Source organism: Acanthisitta chloris, unplaced genomic scaffold, assembly GCF_000695815.1.
Source record: "Acanthisitta chloris isolate BGI_N310 unplaced genomic scaffold, ASM69581v1 scaffold3973, whole genome shotgun sequence".
Lineage (NCBI taxonomy): Eukaryota > Metazoa > Chordata > Aves > Passeriformes > Acanthisittidae > Acanthisitta > Acanthisitta chloris.
In genome coordinates this window covers 33,586-43,005 of record NW_008665304.1, presented here as the reverse complement: position 1 = coordinate 43,005, position 9,420 = coordinate 33,586, and the positions used below count along the sequence as shown (strand labels likewise).

General features: G+C 53.4%; 1 protein-coding gene across 1 annotated transcript in view; it reads right to left on the bottom strand.

Annotated features, from left to right (window-relative positions):
- CYGB (cytoglobin) overlaps nt 1-9,420 on the bottom strand; it is an 11,706-nt gene that overhangs the window by 1,522 nt on the left and 764 nt on the right. The gene's annotated exons all lie outside the window — the stretch shown is intronic.

Genomic DNA, 9,420 nt, shown 5'->3' with positions numbered 1-9,420 from the left:
TTCCTCGGGAGCTGCAGCATTCAGCTGCCTAAAAACCGGCAGGTTGATGCCTTTCTCCCCAACCTTCCCTATCTGCTACCAGGGCATCACAGCTGGATATTCATCTACAAAGCAGAGAGAAGACTGAGTTTTTGATGCCCAGAGATGCCACTCAGGCATGCCAGATGCTGTATACATGCCCATATATATCAAAACATCACATCCTGCCTCAAAGAGCTGGAGATGAGCATCTCTATATCCCAGCCAGCCTCTCCCTGCTCCTCTTCCTCAGACCCACAGCAGCTTCTTGGCCCCACAGGCTTTATTCCTGCATTGCCACCTAAACAATCTCCCCTTGCCCAGGTTGTCCCATCAGGACAGATCAGCCCTATCAGAATGTCTGGCAGGATCTCAGCCCTGGGCTCACATCTCTGCTCATCTGTGCCAGGAGATATTTCCCCCAGCATGAGAACACCCCAAACACCCACCCGGCCCCTCAGACAGGGACTGGGGACCCTCTTTTCTGCAGGATTAAATCAACCCCAATGGAATGCAGCTGAAAGAAATGGAGTTGTTGTCACAGCAGATGTGCTGAGCTCCCCAGGAAGGTGAAGGGCTGGAGTAGGCAGGGGGTTTGAAAGGCACAAAGCAACAGGGTGCAGGGCTGGAGCCACCAATGCCAACCCCACTGATACCAGCATTTCAGCTGGTCTCTCTCGGCAGCTTTGGCTGACACTCGAGTCATGCTAACCACCCCCTTCCACCCGATTTATGCAGGAGAGAACCATGTCAGTGTTTGCTCCCTCCTTTCAGCCAGCTCCCTCCCTCCTCCAGGGCTCTCCCTGCCTCCTCCAGGGTCCCCCTTCACCTGGACTAGTGAAAGATGCTCAGGAGGTGGCAGAGGGCTCCCAAGCTGTCCCCTACCACCCTCAGCTCCAGAGACACTGCCTCCTTCCCTCTCTAACCTCTTTCCCAAGCACCATCCCAAACCATATGGACCTGAACCCATCCCACCTCTTTTCCCAACCACCACTACTTCCCTTCAGAACCAGGTGGGATCTTCTTCCCCACTCACCACTCCATGAATAATCACAACATTGAGTACCAGGCTCCTTCACCACTTTGTTATCCTCCTTTTCCCCCTCCTTTCCTTCCCCCGCTCCCTTGGCATGTGAAAGCTTGGGGGCATTGCCAAGGAAGCGGCATGAAGCAGCGCCTGGAGTGCACCACCACTTCTGTTGCTTCCCTGAGGCATCTGGGATTCATCAGATGGCCCAAAATAGGTTTTGGAGGTGTGAACAGTGTGCATCGGAAAGGGTGGGGGAGGAAGGAAGGTGGAAGGGGAAGACAAGGTGTTCCTTTTGAAACCCAGAGGGGACCCATGACAAAACTCCTCTTGTTATTGTGCAGCCTCCTCCCCCTGGCAAAGCTCCTCCTGACACATCTGGTCCCCGTCTGGAGAAATCATTCCCAGGCCTGGCTGTCTCCAGCTCCTGTCGCCACAGAGATGCTCCGTCCGTACCCTTCAGCTCGGAGCTGTCAGAGAGGTGACTGGGGCTTGGACCTGGTCAGGGCCTCATGGATAACAACATTCTCAGGATTTAAGATTTTTGTCCTGAGCATTTCTCCTTAGAAGGACAAATGTTCCACTCTGGTTTAATGGGACCATTTTTTCCAGTCAGTTTCAGCATCCTTCTTCCCCTGTCCCATCTCTCCCCACCTCTATGCAAGCTGTTGCAGCTCCAGCCATCCCCTGAGGTCAAAGTCCCCCAGCTATTGATAGAGGTCAGAGATAAGGGTTTATCATCCCTGCTCGAGGACCTTTTCACCTAGCAGGCATTCCCCCAGGTACTGGGAGTAGGGGATGTTACTGGAAGTGGGACCTGCTGCCCCAGTGCAGGGGATGGAGGCTCCCAGCTGGTCCCTGCATGCCAAAGCCTCTGAAACCCAAACCATTAGACATTCCCTGAAAAATCCCTATTTGATCTCAGCTGAAGGGTATGATGTTGTGAAATGCAAGGAATGAGTTGAGAAGAATTCCTGGTCTGAACCAGGCTCTTTCAAGAAGAAGAGGAACAGTGAGGGAGGACTGACCCTGCATCTCCAGGAATCGCAGCATGTCCCTGCCAAGAGAAGGAGCAAAAGGAGCCACTGGGACCCATGCCATCACCTCCACCTCCCTGCCACTTTTGGCCAGATATGCCACAAGCAAAGATTGATGAAACCCATAAAAGTCCCCAATGTGGGTAACACCAGGCAGTGAAGGATCCAAATCTTTGGTTCCCAACCTTTCCTCACTTCACAGAGCCTCAGGCTGATGCCCCCAATGGGATCTGAGCCCAGCAGCTTTCCCAAGGCACCTGCCATCGGGATGGCAGTGATGCTGGAGGAGGCAAAGCCAGCACACCCTCATCTCACATGCTCAATTGTGTATCTGCTGGCTTCCTTTGACGGAGAACTGAAACAGAGGAGCCCAAACCATCTTTGCCCCAAGCTGAAAAAGCAGATCCATGGCTGGCCAGAGACCTGCAGCCACCTCTCCTTGGAGAGCAGCAGGCGCCTGCAGCAAGAACTTTTGGCCTCGAGCAAATATTTGAGCTGTCGAACCACGAAGAAGAGGGAAGGAGCTCGCTCAGTGGTGGTTGTTAATAAACAGAGAAGATTAATTTAACACAAAGGTTAAATATAACCAGAGGAAAGAGGGAAAAAAAAGGAAGAAATAAAGTAACTCAAACAATAGCAAGTTACAAGAGGTGTCAGTTGGGGTTTTTCCATCTACAGAACATTTTGAGAGTTCAAACAGCTCAGGCTCTGGAATTTTGTTGGATCATTATGCATGTGTGTGTGTGTGTGTGGCTTGGGCTCATTTTCTTCATAGGAGTCATTAAAAAGATGATATTTACCACTGCATATCACACAAAATGATGATTGATGGAAACCAGATGCCTGCATACCGATCTCATTAAATTTCTTTTTAAGCGATTCCATTCTGCGCTCGCTAATTTGTACTCTGTGAGCTACATCTGGACCCAATGGACAGGATGTCAGGATTGCTTTTCCTCTCTCTTTTGCCCTTTTAACAACTTTAAGGACACAACCATTCCCAGTAGCAGAGTCAAAGGAAATAATTAAGGTGCAAACCCACTGCAGTTACTGGAAACCTGTTTTCTGTTAGGGAGGACATGCCACTTCTCCTCCCATCTCCCCCACCTTCCTCCCTCTCCCCAGACCTTGTAGAGTAAACCCTGCATGGAAGAAATCTCCAAGCCTAGGCATCTCCTTCCCTCCCTAGATGGAAAGAGGACAACTGGGTTCTGCTCACTTAGTCCCTCCAAGCACCTAAACCCTTGATGCTTCACTTACCCTGTTTGAAAATTGTAGGAGAAAAATACTAGTGAGCCCTTGGAGCTGCTGGGAGGCTTCAGCTGAACCCTCAGCCAGTACTCAGAGACTGTTTATTTCTAGATTTTCATAGAATCATTTAGGTGGGAAGAGACCTTTAAGATCACTAAGTCCAACTCTTCTCCCAGCACTGCCAAGCCCACCACTAAACCATGTCCCAAAGTGCCACAACTACATGTCTTTTAAATCTCTCCAGGGTTGGTGACTCAACCTACTGATGCTTTCATGTTTTCGCTCTCCTCGTCCCTCTACGTGGGAGAAACTCTCTCTAACACAGCCTGGAGCCTCTCTGTGTCCCTTTTCAAACCTCTCCTTCTACCTCCTCTCTGCTGGATGCCTACAAAGCAGCTGATAATGGGTAGGCAGGTGGTGTGTGATGCTGCTATTTATTATGCTGAGGGCTGTCTCACCGCTTTGCCTGCATGTTCCCCCTGCTCCTCCCAAGCCACCTGTAGTCTATCATCCAATTTTCAGGCTGGGGCAAGGGTGCTGGGTGCTGCCTGTGTTTACAGCTCCCAGCCCAAGGTGAGAAAGGTTCCAACCATGTCAATGCCACCACCTAGCAAGACAGAAAAAGGCAAATCCAACAGGAGTAAGAAGAGGTTGATGCCTGCTTGCTCCCATGTCCTCTCTGAAAGCTCACAGACAGGTGGAGATGGCGATAGGCAACACCTCCAGCTCCAGCACAGAGGGGCTGGATGCAAAAGGGCCAAGCAGAATCCAGCACAACACTCAGCTGTGCTTGGAAGCTGTAATGTGCCCCTGCCCAAGGGGTGACACCTCAGTGAGGCTGAGAGTGGACCCACCAGCAAAGATGTCACCGAATACATCTGGACATGAGCTAGCAGTCCCCAGGGGATATTCTGCTTACTTGTGTGTGTGCAACTCACACCTCCAAGTCCTCATTGCTGTTGTCTTCCCCTCCCACATACGTGGATTCAGCCCAAAGCCAGGGTTTGGAGGTGGGAAAAACAACCCTGGCTGGGCAGAGAGGCAGGTAATACAGATCCACAAGGATATGGTCCATGTGCTGGGACCTACCCTCTGTCCAGCAAAATCAGGAACCTGCTTTTTGTTGGTGTCCACCACCACCACCTCTCCCATCCAACGCTCCCATGCCAACTTCCAGCAGCCTGGCTCAGCGATGCCAGCGCTGTGCTCCAGCAGCACTGCCAGCACTCTCCATTCCCCAGCCTGGGGAGGGCTGTCCTGACAATTCCCTGTCTCTAATGAGCCCCGAAGCTCCGCAGGCAGGCGCGCCCCGCTCCGCTGCAGCAGCTCATTAACGGGGCTGCTTAGCACAGCGGAGACTTGGCCCTCGCTGCCTGTGCTGGGGGAGGATTGTCAGGGCTCAACCAACACTTCAGCACGTCCTCAGCCACAGCCAGGGAAATCATCTGGGGGAACTGCTTGTCCTCTGTGCCTCTGCTTCCCTTGGACAGGGATGTCCTTGTATCTCTCGGGGTGTTGGGTGGGATCTTTCTATCCCTGCATGGGTTGCAATGGTGCAAAGTCAGCCCTAGGACAGGGGACATGGGAAAGGCTCTTCTCAGGTCATCCCTGAGAGCTGCTGGCCACCTTCAGGGCACAACTGGTGTGGGGTGTGCTGCAGGGCTAGGAAGAAGCGGAAAGGATTGGTCCCAGGTGCTTCCACCAGAGAGACAATGCAGCCATAGGAAAAGGGGCTCTTTTGAGACAGAGCTTATTAAAGCCATGCTTGCTCCCCTCACTGCTTGTGGGGGGGCTGTTGGGTTGGGAGACATTCCTCATGTGTGTCCTTGTCAGCAGAGCACAGTCCTGCTGCTCTCCAGCTCTCCTTGTCCCTGGACAAACATCTCCCCAGCTTGACCACAAGATTCATGAGCGTGGCACAAGTCGTGGGACAGGGACATCACTGCTGGTCTTTTCACTGGGCTCTTTCCAAAGTGAGATATTGCATCTCTCTGAGATGCTTTGCTCTAAAATCTGCCCTTTGGCAGCCAGGAACAGAGCCTTTCCCTATGGATTCCTCCACAAAACACATTGGCTTTGGGGGTAGCTGCAAAATCCTTTCTTTAAATGCCACTTTTGGGTAAGTCCAACCCATATCTTTTAGATTTAGCTAGAAAAGAAAAGGTTTTCTGCATTGCCAGACTCATTACTCAGAGTTTTTGCTATTTTAACCTAAAACTTACAATAATGTCTGGCATCCAAGGAGAGCTTTAATATTTCAAAGCTCTTTGTAAACTCTCTGAATCCAGGTGTGTTTGCTCAGACTAAGCAGCTGCCGAAATCCAGGGGCTTGATTCTGCACTGGCAAATCTTTTGCTTCCTCTCCTACACCTTCTGAGGGGCAAAGATCACATCAGGAGTGAATGGAGAAGGTAACAGTTTTGGAAATTTGGAAAGCTGATGGGTGTGGAGATGGAGGGAACAGTGATGGAGATGCCCTATGGAGGTGGCACAGCCCATGGTGGCTGTAGTATGTTGCATTGTCTACACCTGGCACATCATTAACATCTGGTGCAGATTCTCTTGTGATCTAATAGAAACTGTCCCTGGGTTTTATCCCCTGATGGGATCCATAAAGTTTTGTGGTCCACATCTGTGACTGTGGTACGTGCGTGTGGGTGTGGGAGCGAGCGTGTGTGCTGTTTGGGACAGGCTGTGGTTTTAGCCCTGGAGTCCCAGGCTTATTCAGGGTCTGCAAAGGAGTGAGGATCCTGAGCCCCCACTGATGCTCACCCCTGGGTGCTCTCAGCCCATATGTGCTGTGGAGAGTGAGTGGTGGGAGAGCTGAGCCACCCGAGTGTCTGCATCCCCCAGCCCAGTCTCAGAGTGTGGGGCATTGGCAATAAACCACTGGGAGGGAGAAAAGGGGGACCTTGAGGAGTGATGGCCATTTGCTCAAGGGACTCCTGCACTGCACAGCAAGGGCTAATGCAGGTGTCAGAGAGGCTGAAGGCTGCCCTGCTCACCTGGCACACCTGGGCTCCTCTCTGTGAGCTCTGTAGTAAGGGAGGGTTCAAAAAGGACCGATTCCTAAATTACAGATGGGGAAACTGGGGCACAGCATTGAGCCCGAGGGCATGGGGAGGCTACAGGTGAGCTGCAGCCCAGGGCTCTCAGCTGTGCCAGCCTGCATGCCCACCTGGGAGCGACCCAGCCAGTACCCACAGCCCCAGATGAGCAGCTCCAGCTCCAGCAAGGGTTAAGGCAGCTGTGAGATGGAGCCTGCAGAGGCCCCTGAGCTCCCGAGGAGGAAGATGAGTGTGGCGAGGAGGCTGTTTCCTCTGGTGCAAGGCTCCCCACTGAGGATATTGTCAATTAGCAACATAGTTCTAACCACAGAGCGCAGATTCCCATGATCCTGTGGCTGCTCAGCCATAGTCTCCATTATTCGTGTTTATGTCCCCTGGGACCCCAGAGCCCTGTGAGATCAGGGACCCACTGTGCTGGGGGCAGGACCCCAGGGATTTGCTGTGGCTCCAAGTACTAACAGCAGATGGGAGGGCTGGGAACACGATGCCCAGCACTCTGCCTCAGTTTCCCCATCTGCAGAGCATGGAAAGGCTGGGGGTGGAGGGCTGGGATGCTGGTCCGGGCAGAGGGAGCCAGACTGGGTTCCTGCAGGATGTCAGCACTGCAGCCCTCCCCATCGCTGTCTTTGGAAGTGGCATCACTGCCTCCCTCCCTCTGCCCTCAGGGCACAGGATCAGGCCCCAGATTCATTTCGACCCTTGAGGTCCCTCAAAGACCCAGAGCTGCTGCAAATCCCCAGCCCTTTCCATATAGGAAAAAATAATTCCTTGCCCTCAACAGCTCTGAAGGGATGGAGGGGGGATGCAGCAGGAAAGCATGGGGAGATCCTCTGTCACCAGACACAGCCAACTCCCCGGTCACAGCCCTGACAACAGAAGTGCTAACAGATTTACCTGCTTTCACCACTCTGCACATGGGGGTTGCACCAAAGGGGTGCATCTACCCCTATGTGTATCCCTTTCTGCCTCAGTTTCCCCAGCCAGGTGAGGAGGAACACCAGCCCAGCACCGTGAAGAAGGCAGACTGACTGGGGCAGTTCTCAGCCCCAGCATATTATGTGAGTGTCCACCCTAAACGTGCTGGGCAGGTCACCTGGCACCTACTCCACCTGCAACTTCCCACTGTCCCCTCCCCAGCCCTGACCTCTGGAGCTGCTGAATCATGTCTTGGGCAGTGGCTGCTGCCCGTGCTCCCGACGGCCTCCACGCATGACCCACTTCTCCTGGCAGCTGATACCAGCTGGGAAATGCAGCTGGGAGAGCAGCGGCTGCTGGTGCTCCCAACCCTGGTCAGGACTGCCCTGTTTTCACCTGGCATGTGCTTCCCCAGGGAGCTCAAGTTGAGCTCATCAGAGCTCACAGGGTGATGGGACTCAGGGCAGCAGCACAAAACTCTCTTTGGGGCAGGATTTGTGACCAGGGGGACAGCTGTGGCCATGGCATGGGGATGCAGGCAAGGCAGGTGAACTGCTCCAACCAGTGCTGCTGGAGGGGATGGTACCTTTCCCAAATTACATCACTGTCTCCAGGGACATGCATTGAAAGTCTAGACCTCACTATAAGCATCCCGTGAAGCTTTGACTGAGGGAGCAGGTAGTGGGTTTAGCTGGGATGTGCCAGGGCATGTGCCATGACCAAGGATGTAAAGGCTCCCAAGGAGTCAGGGTTCACCCTGGGAGCCAACTCCATCCTGCCTTTTTGTCACTGCAGGGGGAAAACCCTCACCACAGTACTATAACTCTGCCTGGTAAAAAAGAAAACTGGACCAAAAACTTCTACTGGGAAAGTTTTTGTTGGGACCAGAGCTCAGCCACACAATCCCTGCTGTCACACCTCATTGTCCCTTGTCCCCAGCTCTGCTCTGAGCCCCATGGCTACACACAGGGACCACAAATGCAATAAGCTGCTCTGGGTGAATCCCCCATGCATTGCCACGAGTCCCTCAGTGCCAGCTGTGATCACTCAGCCACTCTCCCTGTTCTTGTGGGCAGGGAGCACCAGTGGTGCTTGAAGATGGGGCCATGGCATGACCTGAGTGCTGGGCATGCATGGCTGGTGGCCAAGCCCCGAGCTGAAGCCCATGGGATGGGGATAAAGGGAATTTTATACCCCTCAGACCTCTGAACTGTGGGCTTCAAATGCAGCCCAGGTGGGTTTAGTGTCCCCAGCCATGGGGCTGTTGCACCTCCTGGACGGCTCCAGCTGGCTACATGGAGCAGGGAGCTGTAGGGGAATGGGCTCAGCTGTCAGCTGGCTCTGAGAGAAGGAAATATTTGAGAAGGAGGTGGAGAGGGGGCTCAAATGTCATTTTGGAATCTGCACCGTGGTCTTGCTAGGAAAATCCTATTGCAGTGCTGGTAGTGAACCTGGAGTGGAACCAGCCCTACTCAACTGGCATGACCAGGGAGGCTCTGCTCCCTGCAGACCCTGTGGGCTGGGGGCATTAGCTCACAGCCTTCTGGAAAACTTTTGGGTGATTACTAATAAACTGCACATCTATCCAAGGGGTTTTCCAAGCACCCAATTCCCCAGATAAGGAGCTAAATGGGAAGGACAAAACCCAGTCTCCTGTCTCCCGTCTGGGCTGCCTGGTGCTGGGTCCAGGAGGGAGCCTGACCAGGGACATCCCAGCATTACTGACCCCTGGGATGAGTGGTGGGAGCTTTGGATCTCCAGAAAGCATCTTTGCTATTTGCCAGAGATCAGTGCAGGCATCACACCTGCCCCTCTGCTCATCCTGCCCATCCTCTTCTCTCCTCTTAAATAAGGGTTCTGGCCTGCTGGTGCTGCACCCCACTGATACCCCAAACTCCCAGCACCAGTGGGACCTTGGGGGATTCCCACTTGGTGCTTTCCCAGGGTACCTGGGACAGGCAACACAAGAACCCCCACCCACCTCTGCTCCTCACCTCGAGAGCATCTCCCCCGTTTTGGTTTCAGGTGCAGACATGGGGCTTGGAGCTGCCTGGCTGTGCCACACAGCCCCATGCCATCGGGCAATGCTCCACACCTGCTCACA